We start from the raw sequence: 20305 nt of genomic DNA on the forward strand, positions 1-20305 counted from the left end.
AGGAGAGACAGATGGATGGGCATGCCATGAGACCATGCCATAGGTCTCTGAAGGTGATTCTTGAAAGGACCCCAATCATAAAGCTACCTGCTTAGAAATGTGACATTGCAAGAAAGCAGGCTGTGGGCAGCTTCCTGGAAGCAGGAAATAATGGGAAATTAGGATTATAATAATAGAATAAGAGACATTGGCCCCAAAAGTTTCCCTCATCTGAAGGAAAGTGTACTGTGGTAGATTCTGCCAGTGCCCTTCATGGGAGAGTCAGTGTTTGGATGTCTAACCACACAGAAAATATCCAGTGGTCAATAAAAGCATTAATACCAATCTGAAGCTGCTCCTTTCTCCACTTCTTTTGAGAATCCATGGATGGTAATAAGATAAAAATATTCATTACTTGTAAATTACCAAATCCTGTCAGTTACCTAAATTGGTTGCATTTGCATTTAAGAGATTGAGATGATAGTATATGCATCATGAATGGCTTATGAACACTCAGCCAAATTAAATGACACTATTTTATTTGTTCATCCGTTCATTTGATAAATATGAATTGAGAGATATTGTCTGAGAGGCAAGTTTTAGTATACAATAAATCTGCAATGAATGATATTACACTATTGTTCTATTTCATAGAACTTGTATTCTAAAATTGGGAATATAGAACAGACAGAATTGTTTTACACAGAGGGACCAGACAAGGTTGCTGAACAGAGATGACATTGATAGAGACCTCCATTAGAGACATTTATAATTACACGAATAGAGTACACTTCAGGTAACACAAGCTGTTATACATATTTTCATACCTGCCCTTTCTAAGTCATGGGGATGAGCAAGAGTACAGACATGGAATCTGCTGCTTTTACAGTTGAAAATGCAGGTCTGAGGGCATTTCTAATGTGGCTCTATTCAATGACTGAAAAATAATGAAACCGGGGTTTGAATCCAAGTTACCCAGGTCATTGCTCTTTAAGCTGCTCAGGGATGAAGCTATATCCAAAGAACTTCGGTCAACTGAATCAATGATCATTAGGAACTGACAATAGAACTCAGGGACCAAATACTCTAGGTCCAGCCCTTTATCTGGCATTCAACTGATATCATCACATATATTCTACCATGGCCTCCTTAGGGAGAGCTAATACAGTACAATTATATCCAGTGGGAACATCAACTAGCTAATTAAATGGTAGGGGAACAGAGCTGTAAAGTCCTTTTCAGAAATAAAGTTCCATGCTAAGCAGCATTGTTTCACCTTTAGAATTTTAGGTATGTCTGATTTTAACTCATGATAACAGTAGAGACTCTAACTGGCCAGCATATTAAAAAATTTTTTTTGTCTAAACAAAAGCTTCCTGGTGCTAATGAGAGGGTTATAGAAAATCCCTCTCCTGAAATTAGCCCTCAGCATAATAGATCTCTGGCACTGAATGGTACTCAGTCACTGCATGGGTGGATTTCAATAGTTCTGATAATGAACTTCACTCTGATGTTCCCCATTTCACACAGTTATTTGAGCACCTGATAAAAGTAAAGGAAACTTTTTTATTTAGATTTTTACAATTGTTAACTCTAAAAGGATCTGCCATATGAATACTTTTTTATCTTAATCCAAATGCAATTATCAGGAACTGGTATCACAGATTTATTTTTGTGATGAAGCTTAAGTTTAAAAAAATGAATAAATACTAAGAGTAACTAAATATTAGTATTTTGATGGAATGTAAAGGGGCTGGAGAGATGGCTTAGTGATTAAGAGTACATACTGTTCTTTTAAGGACTGGAGTTCAGTTCCCAGTGCCCACATCATGTGGTTCACAACCTCCTGTAACTCCAGGGAAATCTCATCTTGTCTTCTGCCCTTCTCAGACATCCAAACTCATGCACATAAACCACATAGACACACACTCATACACATAATTAAAAATAAATTATATTTTTAAAACTTTACAGAAAAGCACACAAATACCCTTTATCCAACTTTCACTGTCATGTTGCAACTAGTTAATATTAGTTCACTAGTGGTGATTATTAAGTTACATATATGTCAAATACCAACTGAAAGTCACATTGGTAAATTGATATTGACCGCAGTGCAAGTATTTACATTGTGGAAACAGATAAACAAATTAGGGACTCTTTGCCCCCAAAATGCCATTGCTTAGCATTCACCAACACTCTACTAGTTATGGTTCCAGAATAGTATTCAAATCTAAAAATTCATTTCTCTATGTCTATACTTTTATTTCTATGATTTTGTTCAATGACACCAATACAGAGACGTTAATTAGATGGCTCAACAGTAAAGAACACACTCTGCTCTTGCAGAAGAGTTTATTCCCCAGCACCCACATCAGGAAGCTCACAACCACAGCTAACTCCAGTTTCAGGGTATCTGATGCCCTCTTCTGGCCTCTAATGGAACCTGAATATGTGTGGTGTATACAAATTCACACAGACACACATACATACAAATAAGTAAATAATCTTTTTAAAAAAGAAAAACAAAGAAAGCTAACATATAGAATAAATTCAGAAAGGCATTATAACATAGAAAATCATTTAAAAATCATTTGATTTTCTATATCTTATAAATAATGACTTCTGGTTTTTTAATAGTTTTTACTGTTTATATTCAGATAGCTGCAGGTTGTAGTTGTAATGTAAAGGGGGCCTCTCCAGGCAGGAAAGGTGTGCAGGAGGAGTTCTGAGTATGTGTCCAGCCTCCCTGAGGATTAGCTTTCATAGTACTAGATAATGCCATGCAAGCATCTAAAGAAACAAGGTAACCAACACTCCTACCCAACTATGGCACTTAAGAACCACATGAATAGCCAGGTTGGCATGATAACCCTAAAGATGCAGTAGACGCACTCATACCTTGGCCCAAATCAACAGCTCTCTAATTAGACTTAAGACCTGCTCAACAAGAGGGAGACCATGCCTGATGGAAATTTAACTACTCAATGCTAATGAAGTCACAGATCTTGGAGGTAAACCTACCGTTAATACTTTATTAAACCAGCATAATTTCTAACAATCATCTAAACACTTGTCTTTATACTCCCAGATAATTATATTCTTCACTCTCATAAACGAAACTTCTCTTTGCAAAACAGAGACCATTTACAGAAAACTGAAACCAATCAAAATGTAGAGTTCTGGAGCCAAATTCCAGTGGTTGTGTGTGTAAAATACTACCTCACCTAAGGCTTGGGGAGCATTGCAGAGGAGGGAGCAGAAAGATTGTAGCAGCCAGAAGATCAAGGCATTTGCTCTAATGTACACCCTTAAAGTATCACCAGTATGAGGGCCCAATCATGAGCTAAACAAGGATAACACCAATGGGCATGCCAAGGTGGATGGGGAAAAGCCCATGGGCCCTCAACTAAACACTAAATAGGCAACTGGGAAAAGCTGAGAATGGGAGAGGTAGCCTTCTTTCACTAGGGAAGAGCATACCAATTGGTTGTCCACTGCCAAATGGTCAGCCCTGAAAGCATACATACAACTAACATTATACAGATTCAGCAGGCTATATTTAGGAATATACATCTATTTACATATACATAGTATTTTCACATACGTGTATGTGCAAAAACAATTAGTTTTTTAAAAATGCATGAATTTGAAAAAGAGTGGTAAAGAGTGACAAAAGTTCTTTATATGAGTTTAGACAAATCAAAACATGTGTTAGGAAGGTGTCTAGAACCCACCCCTGTGATCATTTTCTCTCTCTAGGCTATACATCCCAAAGGTTCCACAACCTCCCAAAAGAATGCCACTAGTTTGGCATCAACTGTTGAAATTCATAAGCCTATGGAGAACAGTCAAACTCAAGCTACAAGGACATTATAGCTAAGTTTATGAATTATTCAGACTGAAAGCCTCAAATAGAAACAATGAGGTATAGTTAACAGAGTTTAGATCTTTTCTATCATCAGATCTTCCTCTGTTATTATACTTAAGTCCCCACCATCATCTGCACCAATATCGCTAATATCTACTATTCTGTCCATCTTCTTCACCTTTGCAGTCTCTACTAGTTCTTATTCCTATAGCAACCTCAATGATAGTTGTGCAACCCTTTCGAGTGTGATCTGATAGAAAGGTCAAATAAATGGTATGATTATATCCTTCCCCTTGCTGTTTTTACTAGTTGTTAGCATCTTCTGTAACCTTATAAATTTATAGTACCCTTATAAAAAACAGGAATTGTACATTGGTACAATATTCTTAAGTAAACTTGTTCTAATTTCAATAGTTTTTTGAGTGTCCTTTTCTTTTTCCAGGAACCTAGCCAGGATCACACATCACATTTGCTTGTTATTTCTGTTCAGTTTTATCTCTTACGTTCTATAAAAATCTCTCCTGCTCTTAGCATTACTTAGTTGCCTATAGTTCTTTGTTTAGGGTTGAGGCCTCATGTTTTTTTTTCTCCCATCTACTTTAGTATGTCTGTTATTGTTGTCCTTGTTAAGTACATGTTTAGGCAGCCATATTGCTGAGACTTTATAGGTACAGCTTCTGACATTGCTAGGAGACACAAGGAAGAGCCTACCAACTTTTTTCTGATACTAAATGGTCAGCCCTGAAAACATAGATATAAATAACATAATACACTTTAGACAGGTTGTATTTATATATTTATGAATATATATTTGTACATATATGTATATAATAACAAACAATGAAAAGAGAGGTTATGAAATTGAAAGAGAGCAAGGAGGGGTGTACAGGACATCTTGGAGGAAGGAAAGGGAAGAGGTAATTAATGTAATTATATTTTATAATCTCAAAAAAGAAATAAGTATAAAAATAGATAAATAAATAAACCTCTCATTCTTTTCTTATCTTTTACAACTTTGATGTTTTGAGAGATATTTATCAGATATTTCATTAGATGCCCCTCCATTTAAGGTTTTCAGGTGTTTTCTAATGAGTAGAGTGTACTATTCCTTTAGGTAAAATTCTTTCAGTGGCTTCTAGCAAGCTAAAAATTAAAATCAAATACAATGAATGTACCAAGATTGATATAATCTTGTCTTGGATTTAGAATATTTAGTAAAATGTCATTTTGATGAAGGGAAGGGAAGAGAAGGAAAAGGAAGGGGAGGGGAGGAGAGGGAGTTATGCATGTGAAGACATAAAGCTATAATACCAGCTCAACAACAATCCTAGCCAATCCTATAGATAGTTTAACCTGATTGTACAGAAAACCTTCTAGCTACAAATGATTCTTTTTCAGTTTTGTCCCCCCTGAAATGAATTGATCAAGTCCTAGAGTCCAACAAGAATTCATGTGCAACATGGACCTCTGCAGCTGAAGGAGGCCATGAAGGTACTCACATTGAAGACTCTCCTAGTACTCTAAGGAACTGAGAGAAAGTTATTCACTGAAGAGGGATCTGGGTGGCAAATTCCAGGATTTCTTCATTCTATAATCCAGTTCAAAGTCTTTTGCCCTCTAGAAAATTGTATATACTTATATTTCTACCTGATATGGTTTTCCCGTCTTTTGCATGAGTGATTTATTTGCATCCTCCAGAAATTGGCTACCATTTCAGTACCATAGAGTTCTTCCTCACTTCTTCTAATGCAAGATTTATGTTAATATATAAGTTTCTTGATTTACCACCCTCTCTTGAGGCTGAGAGGTGTATACAGAGAGGAAACATATAAATTTGATTCATTTTTCACATAATCACTTATTATAGATCTAGCTCATTGAAGTTGGGTAAGAAAATCTCTATAATTTCTCCAAAAAGGAAGGGATAACAAATAAGCTAAAGTATTAAAATACAGTAAATCTGAATTTGTTGAACAGGTTCTCTGAGTATGGTAAGTAGTCATTAGACAACTAGGCAATAACCAGTGGTATGTGGTATTTAGGAAATAGAAAACCTAGTGGGAGTTAATGAGTTACTATAGTACATCAGCAAACTCACTCAGAAGCCAGAGAAAATCAGACATGTGCCTCAAGCTGTGTTTTAGCTTATCCTGCCATAGCAAAATATTGGAGGCTGGGTGGATTAAGTTGAATAAACATTTTCACTAAGTTCTGGAGAAATCAAAGAGTGGGATGACAGCAATATTTGGCATAAACAGTTGTCATTTCATTGTCTAATCACAGGGGAAAGAGAAAGAGAATAAGAGTAAAAGAGAAGGAAATTGTCAAGAATCCACAAGGATGACCCCAGTTATGACTCCTAGCAATAATGGAAAGGGTTTCTAAATTGGCCTTCCCCTGTAATCAGACTGGTGACTACCCTAACTGTCATAGAACCTATATCCAGTAACTGATGGAAACAAATGCAGTGATGGTTTAGGAGGCCCTTCTGTATTTGTGTTGCTTACATCGGTTAAATAAAGGGACTGCCTTGGCCTTTTGATAGGGCAGAAACTTAGGTAGGCGGGAAAAACAGAACTGGATGCCGGGAAGAAGACCAGAGTCAGGCAGATGCCATGGATCTCCGGCCTGAGATGGACATAGGTTAGAATCATGTGTAATTACAGATGTAATAGGAATGGGTTAATCAAGATGTGAGAGTTAGCCAATAAGAGGCTAGAGCTAATGGGCTAGGCAGTGTTTAAATGAATACAGTTTTTGTGTGATTATTTCGGGTGTAAGCTAGCCAAGCGGGAAGGAACAAAGGGCCCACTCTCTCTTCAACACAGTGATCCACAGCCAAGCACTGGCACCTCAATGTGATAGACTAAATCCACTTAAAAATCTGAGAGGGCTTAAAAAGGAGAGAGAGAGAGAGAGAGAGAGAGAGAGAGAGAGAGAGAGAGAGAGAGAGAGATTAACACAGCTTTTTGCTGTTTGCTGGGGCATGCCAAAAGAGATTTTCTGACTCGGTAATAGCAGCAGGAAAAAAGCCAAGCCATTTTAAAACAATGCTTCCTGGGCCATGCCACCAGTGCAAACTTCTGCTATAGAGCATTTGTGGGCCTTGATGTTGTGTACCTACTCGGGATTGGGAAAAAAAGTACTCTGAGACCATGCCTGTGACTCTGTGCTCCCTGCCTGGGCAGGCGGCGAGATCAGGTTTCTTAGGCATGCACAAGCAGGAGAGCATGGTGGATTTCTGCTGCCATACAGAGAGATGATTACAGATTTGGCTGTAACTCAAATAAAAAGCTCATTCTCAGAGTTAAAGTGTTGAGTGTGGCTCCTACCTGGAGGCCACAGAGCTAGTAGAAATAGTATATCCACCATTTTGAAATTGGAGAGAGGTGGAGCCAACATCCAGAGCAGCCCCAACCAAGCTGCGTAGCATTTTAAAAGTTCTTCAAGACAGTAGAGAATTAAAGACAATGCAATAGGACAGATTCAGACATAAAAGACCTCTAAATGAGTTACACTGTTGAATTAATATATGTAGGCTTGGAAGAGAAAAGATAAAAAGCATAGAGACTCATAAAATAAAGTTAATGCTTAAAAGGGGGTAAAGTCAGTCTTTAAAGAGACAGAATATAGATAGTCATAGATTAAAAAAAAACAAGCCACATAAAAATGGAAAATTCACAGAGAGTCTGGATTATGTACATTGTGTTTTCTTTAAATTTTTTGACTGTAAAGAAGCTAAATGCAGAGAGACATTTCATTATATGGGCTGCCAAGCTAAACCAGGATGTATATTATAAAGATATCTTGACTTCAAAATTTGGGTCTAAGGATATGATGTTTTGGAAAAGAGGTTCTTCTTTTGTTTTCACATTAGATGAGAACCTGTGGATTGCCTCCAGGCCAATATTGTATGATAGACCATGCCCTCCTGAAAAGTTGCTGTGACTACCTTCAAAAGTGACTTTGTTCAACTGCTAACTGAGAGGAATCTAGCAAATAGGATGCACCATGAAAGTGCCCCCATACAGCAGGAAGCAGTTTGGAGAGAAGTAACTGTGCCCATATTCACAAATATTGTTTATAAATGTTCTTTTACATTTAAAGGGAGATATGATATAGATTTTGAATAATTTGCATTGGTATAAATCTTGATTTATTAATACAAGTTTAAGATCAATTTTGTTATATGTATATGTATTTCTGATCTTGATTAAGGTATTGTGTTTGTGTCACTCATTTAAAAATATAATGTATAATTAAAAAATATAGGTTGTTAATGAATAATTATCTATAATAGTCAAGCTTATAGTCATTTTAGTTAGATTTTCTAGATATATAAAAATATATTTCAGTTAGATAGGCATTCTTCATATCTTTCAAAGACTGCAGAATATGGCATTTAAAATGTTTTAATAACTCGGGGCTTTTCATGACAATGAGACACATCTGCTCCTGGCAGCACCAGCTACTTCAAGAAGAAGATGGACATTGAAGAGGCTCCTTAGCCATTTGGGCAAGAAACTGCTCTTGCCTGGACTGTTACATAAACTGGACATGAAGAACCTGCAGAGAGACGACTGCTGAACTTGCCTAAAGGTGAGATGATCCTTCGGGGTTCCTGATTCATAAAAGAGTCTGCCAGACATTCTGCAGGATACAGAAGAAAGTGACTAAACTGTCTATAAAATTTCCTGTTTCATGGAAAAGTCTGCTGGATACTATGGACCTGTAGGCTGAAGATGGATGCCCCAATGGTACAGAAGAACTTTGGGAGACTGTACAGGCAGCGAGATGTCTCTGTCAATTCTAGAGTTTTGGAAGTTGTTTACTTCTTGTTTACTTAGGTAATATTATATCCTTCTGGAGTCTTTAATGGAGTCAAAGAATAGATAGATTAGTTATAGTTTTCCTTTGTTATAATAAAATATAAAATAGATCTAAATATTATAACTGTAATTCTTGCATGATACCTGTTATATGTAATTTTATTATGTTAAAGTGAAAGCCTTTTGTTGTTTAAACATAAAAGGAAAAATGGTGTAGGAGTCCCTTCAGTATTTGTGTTGATTTCATTGGTAAAATAAAGGGACTGCCTTGGCCTTTTGATAGGGCAGAAACTTAGGTAGGTAGGAAAGACAGAACTGGATGCTGGGAAGAAGAGCAGAGTCAGGCAGATGCCATGAATCTCCAGCCAGAGACAGATGTAGGTTAGAATCTTGCCAGTAAGTCACAGTCACATGGTGATACACAGATTAATAGAAATGGGTTAATCAAGATGTGAGAGTTAGCCAATAAGAGGCTAGAGCTAATGGGCCAGGCAGTGTTTAAATGAATACAGTTTTTGTGTGATTATTTCGAGTGATTATTCCTAGCCCGGTGGGAAGGAACAAAGGGCCCACTCTCTCTTCAACACAGTGATCCACAGCCAAGCACTGGGCCAAGCTCCTGGTTTTCAGTTGAAGATAATAATGACCATATGAGCAAGGGGGTCAAAACCATGATAGTGAAAACCACAGAGACATTGACCTGAGCTAGTGGGAGCTGATGGACGCTGGAATAACAGTTGGAGAGCTTTCATGGGACCAAACATGACCCTCTGAATGTGGGTGACAGTTCTACGACTTGATCTGTTTGTGGGACCCCTGGCAGTGGAACCAGAACTTATCCAGGATGCATTAACTGGCTTTTGGAGTCCATTCCTTATGGTAAGATACCTTACTCAGCCTTTATGGAGAGGGGAGGGCTTGGTTCTGCCTCAACTTGGTATACCTGAGTTTGTTGACACTCCAAGGGAGGTCTTCCCTCTCTGAGGAGTGGTTGTGAGGTGGGATGGGGGAAAATAAGGGGGTGAGAGAAGGGGAGGGATGGACAACTGGGGTTGGTATGTAAAATAAAAGATCTTTAAATAAAATAATACTGAAAGGAAGGCACAATCTGATGTCTCTTCTTATAGGGGTATTAATCCCACCAGGAAAGCTCTATCATCATCATTTCATTGAATTAGCAACAAAAGGCCTTATCTCCTAATGCCATTATGTTAGGAGAGCTTCAATGAGTAAATTTGGAGGCAACGCATTGTTGTAATAGGAGCGGTGGGGCTTCGTCCCTGGCACCCCGGCCGCCTGACTAGCTTATGCCCCGAAATAACAACACACAAATTGTATTCTTTTAAACACTGCTTGGCCCATTTCTATCTAGCCTCTTCTAGGCTAACTCTCGCACCTGGACTAGCGCATTTCTAATAATCTACTGTAGCCCATGAGGTGGCTTACCAGGGAGATTCTAGCCTATGTCCATCCTGGGTCGGAGCTTCATCGCATGTGTCTGCCCGGAGTGGGGAACATGGCGTCTCTGAGCTCACTTCCTCTTTCTCCCAGCATTCTGTTCTGTTTACTCCTCCCACCTATGTTTTAACCTATTAGGGCCAAGCAGTTTCTTTATTGCTTAACCAATGAAATCAACAGATTGATATATGACACTCCCACATCAACGCATTGTTTAAAGTTTTTTGACAGAGAAAGAAGTATTAGCTTTATGTCAACTTATGTATGTTTACACTAATTTTTTTTAAGATTCAACAATCGGCTTACTGTCCTTTTCAGAAGAATAGTTACTTATCCAGGAGTAATATCAAAACCACATCGTTAAGTTTGAAATGCTGAAGTCCTACTCCTTAGTTTGTCCTCTTACCAGTTGAATGTGAATAACACCCAACTTTTGAGGCAGGATAGAGAAAACAGAAACAAAGGAGAGGAGCAAAGAGCTCTTAGTCTCTGATCTAAATTGCATTTCCTGCTGATTGATAAGCAAAACCTTCAGTACCAACAGGGACAACTAAAAACTGACTCAGAAACAGTATTCTTTTTCCCAAGAGAGACCTCAAACAAAGATGTTAAAAAAGAAATGAGTTATGCTTATTTGAGGCCATAAATCCATTCTAATCACTCAATCTGACTAATGCATCTCAAGACTTTATAATTTGTTTTGCAAAAACAACATTCTTGAAGAGAAATACATAAAGTGGCTCATAGTTTTTGACTTAATTTTTAAAATTTCCTTCATCTTTGAACCTATTTGAATGTTACATGCTTTGAACAATGTGACATCAAAAGCCATAACATCACATATGATATGGCTATTGACTATCGTTAAGACCTATGAGGCTAGCTCTCTCTCTCTCTCTCTCTCTCTCTCTCTCTCTCTCTCTCTCTCTCTCAGCCTACATCAATGCTGTAGGTAGGTATGTGCTATTCTCTCTTTCTCCTCTCTCTCTCCTCTCTCTCCAACAGCATCTAAAGCTGAATCATGTGCTGTTTCTTTTCTTTGCTCAATAAACTAACTTGCTTACTCTGTTTCAGTATAGTCACCAGCCTTGTCTACAAAGCTAGTTCTAGAACTGTTCCACAGAGAAACTCTGTCTCAGTAAAAAAAAAATACTTAAAATACCTCTAAAAAACAAAAAATTAGGCAAAAAATATATATGATTAAAACTTACATGTAAAAGAAAAAGATTAAGTAAAATCAATTTGTGAGGTGGAGAGCAGGCTTTTGCTATAGCATCTAGTTTTCTAACTCTTTACACTAGGAGACCCTACCACTCTTTTCTGACCCCACAGGCAAAGGTTTAGTTTTACTAATCTGCTTTCATTTTTATGTATCAATCACAAGTCCCCACTGGATTTTGTTTGTTTTTCTTTAGTTTTTTCTTTATTTTTTTGTTTATTTTTTTTAGTTGTTGAAAAAAAAATTCTGCCTCCTCCCCATTTCCCATTTCCCTCCCCCTCCTCCCACACATTGTCCCCTCCCCCCATTCCCCTCCCCCTCTCCCCCTCCCCCCACTCCATTCCTCCTCCCTCTCAAGAATGAAGAACAGTCCAGATTCCCTACCCTGCAGGAAGTCCAAGGTCCTCCCACTTCTATTCAGGTCCAGGAGTGTGACCATCCAAACAGGCTAGGCTCCCACAAACCCAGTTCATGTATTAGGATAGAAACTTAGTGCCATTGTCCTTGGCTTCTCATCAGCCTTCATCCCATGCTTATTCAGTCCCAGTCCTGCTGGCCTTGGTGAGCTCTCAATAGATCAGTTCCACTGTCACAGTGAGTGGGTGCACCCCTTGTGGTCCTGACTTCCTTGCTCATGTTCTCCCTCCTTCTGCTCCTCATTTGGATCTTAAGAGCTCAGTCTGGTGCTCCAATTTGGGTCTCTGTCTCTATCTCGATCCATCGCCAGATGAAGGTTCTAAGGTGATATTCAAGATAGTCATCAGTATGGCTATAGGATAGGGTCATTTCAGGTTCCCTCTCCTCAGATGCCCAAGGTACTATCTTGGGACATCTCCCTGAACACCTGCGAGCCCCTCTAGAGTGGTTCCCTTAATTAGGATATATATATTTCTCTGCTCCCATGTCCACCCTTCCTTTATCCCAACCATCTCATTCCCCCAAGTTCCCCAATCCTCCCCTTCTCACCCCAATTCCCCTTATCCCCATGCCACCTCACCCCCAAGTTCCCAGGATTTGCCCGGCAATCTTGCATACTTCCCATATCCAGGCAGATGACTATATGTTTTCTTTGGGTTCACCTTCTTATTTAGCTTCTCTAGGATCACAAATTATATGCTCAATGTCCTTTACTTATGGCTAGAAACCAATTATGAGTGAGTACATCCCATGTTCATCTTTTTGGGTCTGGGATTGTTTGGTTTGGTTTGGTCTGGTTTGGTTTCTTTTTTCAAGATGAAAGGTTTTTCTGTATAGCCCTCCCTGTCCTGGAACTTGCTCTCTAGTCCAGGTTGGCATCAAAATCAAATTTCTACCTTTGGAAGCTAGGATTAAAGATGTGCATCACCATTGCCTCACTATCTATTACCTAACTATCAATTGGGAGTTCACATAGACCCTCTCCTTCTCTCTGATAATTTGGGGGAAGATTTATATTTGCAGGTTTATACTAAAGGTTCTTGTAACAAGCTACCAGATAAAGAGACAGGTGAGGAAAGGACAATCAGAAGGGTGCAGAACTTCCCTTCAGAACTTCGATGTGTTCACCAACTTTGAAGTTCAATGAATTCTGTTGTCTGATGGAGGAAGGTCATTGATTAATTAATAAAGAAACTGCTTGGCCTTGATAGGTTAGAACATAGGTAGGTGGTGTAAACAGAACAGAATGCTAGGAGGAAGAGGAAGTGAACTCAGACGCCATGCTCCCCTCTCCCGGGCAGACAGGATAAAGCTCTGACCCAGGATGGACGTAGGCTAAAATCTTCCCGGTAAGCGCACCTTGGTGCTACATACATTAATAGAAATGGGCCAGGCAGTGTTTAAATGAATACAGTTTGTGTGTTGTTATTTCGGGGTATAAGCTAGCCAGGCGGCCAGAAGCCGGGCTGTGGAAAGAGGCCCAGAGCTTTTACTACAGTTGTCTGGAGTTTTTATAGATATCTGATTAATATAAACAGGATTAACTGTAGTTGGTGATATCTTTAAACTCGAGATCCTTCTTTTTCCTCTCAAGTTGTGAGTCTGAAACTTCCAGTCCTTTAATCAAGCCTTAGTTTTTTCTACTGACCAGTTTCTATCCTGAGGCTTGGGAACTCCAGTCACTGGTCATATTATTGGCATACAAGGGATTCTCCTAATTCCACAGAGTGTATAAGTTTTCATATCAGGATCTAGGAACCAAAATAAAGTGTTATAACAAAAAAAATACCCCTAAGGCAGGCATGGTGGCACATGCTTATAATCCAAGCACTTAAGAGCCTGAGGCATGATGATCATGAATTTGAAAACATCCTGTACTACACAATAAAATGCTGTCAGAAAAAAAAATATTGTTTATCACCTCAATCACTCATAAAATTAGAAGATTTTTAGGAGCTCTACATCTTGGAATAAGAACACACACTATTGATCCTAGAGAAGCTAAATAAGGAGAACCCAAAGAAAAACATATAGGCATCCTCCTGAATATTAACCTTCATCAGGCGATGAAAGGAGACAGAGACAGAGACCCACAATGGAGCACCGGACATAAATCTCAAGGTCCAAATCAGGAGCAGAAGGAGAGAGAGCATGAGCAAGGAACTCAGGACCGCAAGGGGAGCACCCACACACTGAGACAATGGGGATGTTTTATTGGGAACTCACCAAGGCCAGCTGGCCTGGGTCTGAAAAAGCCTGGGATAAAACCGGACTCTCTGAACATAGTGGACAATGAGGACTACTGAGAACTCAAGAACAATGGCAATGGGTTTTTGATCCTACTGCACGTACTGGCTTTGTAGGAGCCTAGGCAGTTTGGATGCTCAACTTACTAGACCTGGATGGAGGTGGGGGTTCCTTGGACTTCCCACAGGGCAGGGAATCCTGATTGCTCTTCGGGCTGAGGAGGGAGGGGGACTTGATTGGGGGAGGGGGAAGGAAATGGGAGGCGGTGGCGGGGAAGAGACAGAAATCTTTAATAAATAAATAAATTATAAAAAAAGAACACTCACTGTCTATTTATAGATATGGATCGATTATGCAACATACTCATCCTCCTCCTTGGTTAAAGATTAACAATATATCTATTGAAAACTACAGACTTCTTGAAGATGCATTGGTTTGGTGAGGAATACTCTTACATCACAGGTATGGAAACGTGTTTCTAAGGGTTTGTTAATTTGCTCAAAATGTTTCCAGTATGTATCTAGGGTATCATTTGCAATGAAAGAAGCAGCAGCATAAATAAAAGGTATTTATTTGGATTATGGTGGAAGTTGATGGGCAGCTCTGGAAGATACAAGGATATGTATGACTGTTGCTCATAGGGTAAGCATAATAATCTTAAATGTGTAGAGGAAGTCAATGAGATAAATTTATTTTTGTAATCTGGTTTGCCCAGTCCCAACATAATCCAGGCTCTCAAAAATAAATAGTACTTTGAAAATAGAATTTGTATCTCCATTCTATATTTAACAGGCTTCATTTCTTTTCATGCCAAAGAATATTCATGCAATGAAGAGGTAAACACTGCTAACTTAAGAATGTCATTTAACTCTTATAAATATTTAAAGAACATCCATATACACTATATGCAATGCAGAGGACTCAAACAAGTGAAAACTCTTTTGACCTCTGTTTGGTATGCACTGTAGGAGAGATATATTTCCTATTAATATTATTGTTCAAGTATTAATAAGAGTTTTAAAATTCAGTGTAATCTAGTAATAGAGTTGACCCCAGAAAGGTAAATTACTTATTTTCTCAGTTTGCATATTGATATTAATGGCTAAAAAGATGTCTATTTAACTAGGCTTTTAAGTAGAAATTAAATGGCATTAATTGTTTATAAACCTGGAGGGGGTGTCTTTAAAAGAAAGTACTTTGTTTTATATTCATCACTGAATTATTTTTTCCAGTTCATTTTCATGGAAAAGCACAGAGAGTTCTTTCTTTTCCACCCTCTGCTGTGATTCCACTGAAAGCTGAATACTAATAAATGAGTAGTTTCTGGGTTTTCTTTTGTAGAAACAACTTTTTATTTTAAGAAACTGTTGTATAAAATCTCTTATACAATGGACAAATAATATCAAATCTACTGACTATATTTTTGCAACAGTTGTTTGTAAAGCTTAGGATCGTTTAAAAACAACCACACAATTATTCATCTAATCTAAACATTGAATTTTTCTGTTTTCAGGTCAAACTCCAAGTGTGAGGTCAAATTTTGATGTTGCACCCAGATGTCCTCAGCTGTGAGGGAGAATACTTAACGTACTTGCTTGCATATTCTCCCTATTATATTGACTGATACTTAGTTATGAACACAGAGGAAAGAAGTAGACTTAGGAGGTAATCTATCGTTCAGTCTAATTTGTGGCCAATATTATTTCTCTGAGAGCAAAGACTTTCAGTTTTGTTTTAGGTATTTTAGAAAGGAGACCTTGATTACATGTGGCTAATGAAATGACAATAAAAATCAGGAGGGTAATAGTAAGAAGTACCATCTGCTGGGTATCTACTATTCCTGTTACACAAGCATTCATTACACTTCGTTCGAATTGCCACCTCATTATGTACATATTCTTTCTTGTGAAAACCCAGCAAAGGAGACTGAAAACCTACAGAAGTTTTTAAAAAATGTATTGGCTTGGTATAAACTAAGAGACTCTCCTTTGTGACCCAAATATTTGCAACATCATGTAGGGAACCAACAAAAAAAGAAACTGTGCAAAAGGATTTGCTTGGGTTTGTCTAGGGAAAAAAAATCACAAAATTTCCTGTTAGTTCAAGATTTAACTGCTCTTCTAAACAATATGAACAAAAATTAACAATCTTATGGAGGGTAAAAAAATGTGAACATACCATGAGGACTGAAAATGCCTAACACTTAACAACTGTCAGTCTAGGGAAATTCCAGAAAGCTGGAAAGTACTGAATTTTGCCCTAGAAAAAAATCAAGAGAAATTAAATTCTCTTGCCTGTCATTAGCTGCCAAAATGCATGTGACAGACTTTGTTTTGATACAAGAATTTCTTGGGATAGGTCCACGTGAATGGCAGAGAAAAGAAGACAGACTGAAAGGGTGGTTCTTTATTTATTTGGGGAGAGGAAAATATGATCAAAATATATTTAAAACTAAATATTGTTTTAAATAATAAGAAATATAATAACAAGAACCCCCAAAAGAAAAATCCCATTCCCAAGAGAAATAAACCCCAAATTTTAAGAAAGTTGGATACCAAAGAGATGCTCCTTTTTCATCTTTGTCATCATTGTTCTTACAGATTAATGTTACTCAAGCAGCTTCTTCACTTTAAATGGCTTTTGATACCGCAGACTACACAAGATTTCTGGTACCATACAGGATTTCTGGTGCCATCAAGAGCATTTCTATGAAGTCCTGAGCTGAGTTCCACAATGAAACTTACTAATTGGGATTGCCTCAGTCACTCATGCAACTTAGGTGATCAGTGAATCAAACAATGCTTCTGTATTTTTCTATGAGTTGGTTGGTTATTTTACAATAATGGTTAAATCAACTGAGTATATTAGGGCTAGAGAAGGAAAAATATGTTCTCAGCTAGAAGGAAGTTGTGGGAGAGGAAGCATCACATTCTCACAATTAATGTAAGTCACCATTTTAAAAATATCATGAGTCTGTACAGTGAATTTCTTAAATACAATTATTAATTTATTGAAAAATTTAATGAGTACTTCTATGCAAAGCACCAGGCAAAGAGCAACCTATGAAATGAGACAAACTAGGATACTGTATGCCCTCCTGGAGCTCACAACTTGGATTATACCAGAAAAGTTCTGAACAAATAATTACATACAGATGACAAGTGTTCCCATGCTCATGGATGTGTAGGATTATTATAGTAAAAAGAGTCATCCTACCACAAACAGTCTATAGAATCAATGCAATCCCAGTCAAAAGTTGAACACAATTCTTTATAGGTCTTGAAAGGATAATCTTCAGCTTCATGTGGAACAAACACATGCGCACACACACACACACACACACACTAAACAAACATAAACAGGATAGCTAAACCCAATCCAGAATAAAAGAACTGATGGAGGCCTCATCCCTGGCCTCACATTGTGCTACAGAGCTATAGTACAGATCTAAACACAGAATTCTCAATAGAGGAAACTCAAATGGCTGAGAAACACTTAAGGAATTGTTCAACGTCTTTAGCCATCAGGGAAATGCAAATCAAAACTACTTTGAGATTTCATACTATACCTGTAAGACTGGCTAAGATCAATAAATTCAGTGACAGTTTATTCTAGCAAGGGTGTGGACTAAGAGAAACATTCATCCATTGTTTATGGTGTCGGAGCCCCTGTGGGTCCAACACAGATTCCCTAACTGGACTGGAACAGAGTCGTGAGGAATAAAACTGACACAGCTTACACTGTCATCATGGAAAGGCCAGATCTCTCTTTATTCTCCAAACATCTTATATACTATCACATCAATTGAGCAGGAAAACACATTAGTCTGTCTCCTAGGCAACCAGGTGCATGGGCCCTGGTCACGTCCATAGCTACTTGTACGCTAACAGTCAGGTAGGCCATGAATTAGCATCTCTATAAGACATCCTCCAAATTACAAAGGAAGAAAGCACCAAACATCCTGACCACTTTTAGTCAACACCTCTCCTCAGGAGATCTACATTTCTAACAAGTACATCCTTGTTATTGTTAGGCAGAGACAGCTTATCTACAGAGCTACGTGATCAGCTCAGACTGGGCCTATGGCTTTTGTGCCATAGTGAAATATGGGCCTACATTATGGAAGTGCAAATGTATACAGCCATGGTGGACACCAGTATGATAGTTTCTCAGGGAGCTGGAAATCAATCTACCTCAAGGTCCAGCTATACCACTCTTTGCCATATCACAAAGACTTGCTCAACAATGTTCATTGCCTTTCTATTTATGATAGCCAGAAATTGGAAACAACCTAAGTGTCCCTCAACTGAAGAATGGATGATGAAAATGTGGTACATTTACACAAGGAAATATTGTTTAATCATTAAAAAAGACATCGTGAAATTTGCTCTTAAATGGAAAGAAATAGAAATCATCCCAAGTGAAGTAACCCAGACCCAGAAAAACATATGGTATGTATTCACTTACACGGGATATAAGCTTTTAAGTCAATGACAACCAAACTGTAATCCAAATAACCACAGAGAGTAGGTATAGATAAAGGGGTTCAGGAGAAGGGGACAAATATATCTCTTAAGAAAGGAAAACAGAATATATAGTTATGGATGGATCTGGACTGGAACAGAATGATAAAGTGGGAAGAGGAGGAGAAACAGCTCAAATTAAGGGCTGGTTGAGAGGTAGTATGGGAACCCAATATAGTAGAAGCTTCCTAATTATATATACATATATGAAGTTGGCAAATAGTAGGGAGATAGAGCCCCAACTGGCATCTCTTGTCAACAAATGAAGCTTCAAATACATGAATAGGGTTAAATCCAATTGAGTTGTTGGCCAAATAGGCCCATGGTAATCCCCAAATAATCCAGGCTGTTGCCAAGATTATAGGTTGGTATCCGTAAATTCACATATACATCCTCTTGATTAAAATAGCACCTTCACAACTCATTGAATATGGGAGAAGTCGAGCTGGTGCCTACATAGAGCATTCACCCCTACATTCTAGAATCTTCGGTACAGAAAAGCACTTTGTATACTACCAAAGGAGGAACATAAGCACAGCACCTATGGTGATATTTTGTTTGTGTTTTAACAAATAAAGCTTGCCTAAAGATCAGAGAAACAGAGCAGCCAGCCACTAGTTCTTACCTCTATGAAATCCTCAGGCAGAATGGGGAATTATGTCTCTACAAATCCTCAGACTGAATGCTTTCTCTAAGAAACATCAGACTGAATCCTGAGCTCCTGTCTCTTCATACCTTGTTTTTTTTTTTTTTTCTGCCCAGCCATATCACTTCCTATCTCCACCTCTCTAGTGCTGGGATTAAAGGTGTGAGCTACTACTGTTTGGCTATGTTTCTCTTTTAGATGGATTTAATCTCATGTAGCCCAGGGTGGCCTTAAACTCACAGAGGTCCTTCTGCCTCTGTCTCCAGAGTGCTGGGATTAAAGGTGTGTGCCACCACTGCCTGGCCTCTATGGCTAACTAGTGGCTAGTTCTGCACTCTGATCTTCTTCAGGCAAGCTTTATTTGTTACAGACTAAACAAAGTATCATCACATTTTCCCTTCTCTGTCTAAAATGAAAAAGGTTATAACTAATATAATAAAAACTATATATAATAAGTACAGTAACTATATACAATATATACAGGCAATAAGTACATTAACAATGTCTAGTCCATTTGCATTTGGCAAATTCAAAGAAAATACTCCATTATCTATTTTCAGGCAAGCTTTATTTATTAAGGCACAAACAAAATATCACCACAAACATCAACCCAGCCACAAAACCTTTGATTTAAAATGGTGACCTCCTTGCAAGATATGTTAGTGTAATGGTAGCACAAAACTTGTGAGAGTAACCAACCAATATCTGATTCAACTCAAAGTTGGAACCCAAACCTAACACTGCCTGGGTAACCAACAGCATGAGACTAGATAGCCCTGGGACCTAGGGTAAAAACAAATATTACTTTTCCAATAAAACAAAACTAAAGCAAGTAGTAATAAAATAACTCCTGATGACATTCTGCTATACTCATAGATCAGTGCCTTGTTCAGTCATTATCAGAGAGGCTTCCTCCCGCAGCAGATAGGAACAAATACAGAGACCCACAGCCAAATATCGTGCAGAGTGAGAGACCTTAAAACACTCAGCCTTAAAGGGGTAATCTCTGTCAGATGCCTCATCCCAGGGCTCAGGGAATCCTGTGGAAGAGGAGACAGAAAGAGTGTAAGAGTAGGAGAAGATGGAGGACACCAAGAAAACAAGGGTCACCAAATC

The sequence above is a fragment of the Microtus pennsylvanicus genome, chromosome X (genome assembly GCF_037038515.1).
Source record: "Microtus pennsylvanicus isolate mMicPen1 chromosome X, mMicPen1.hap1, whole genome shotgun sequence".
Lineage (NCBI taxonomy): Eukaryota > Metazoa > Chordata > Mammalia > Rodentia > Cricetidae > Microtus > Microtus pennsylvanicus.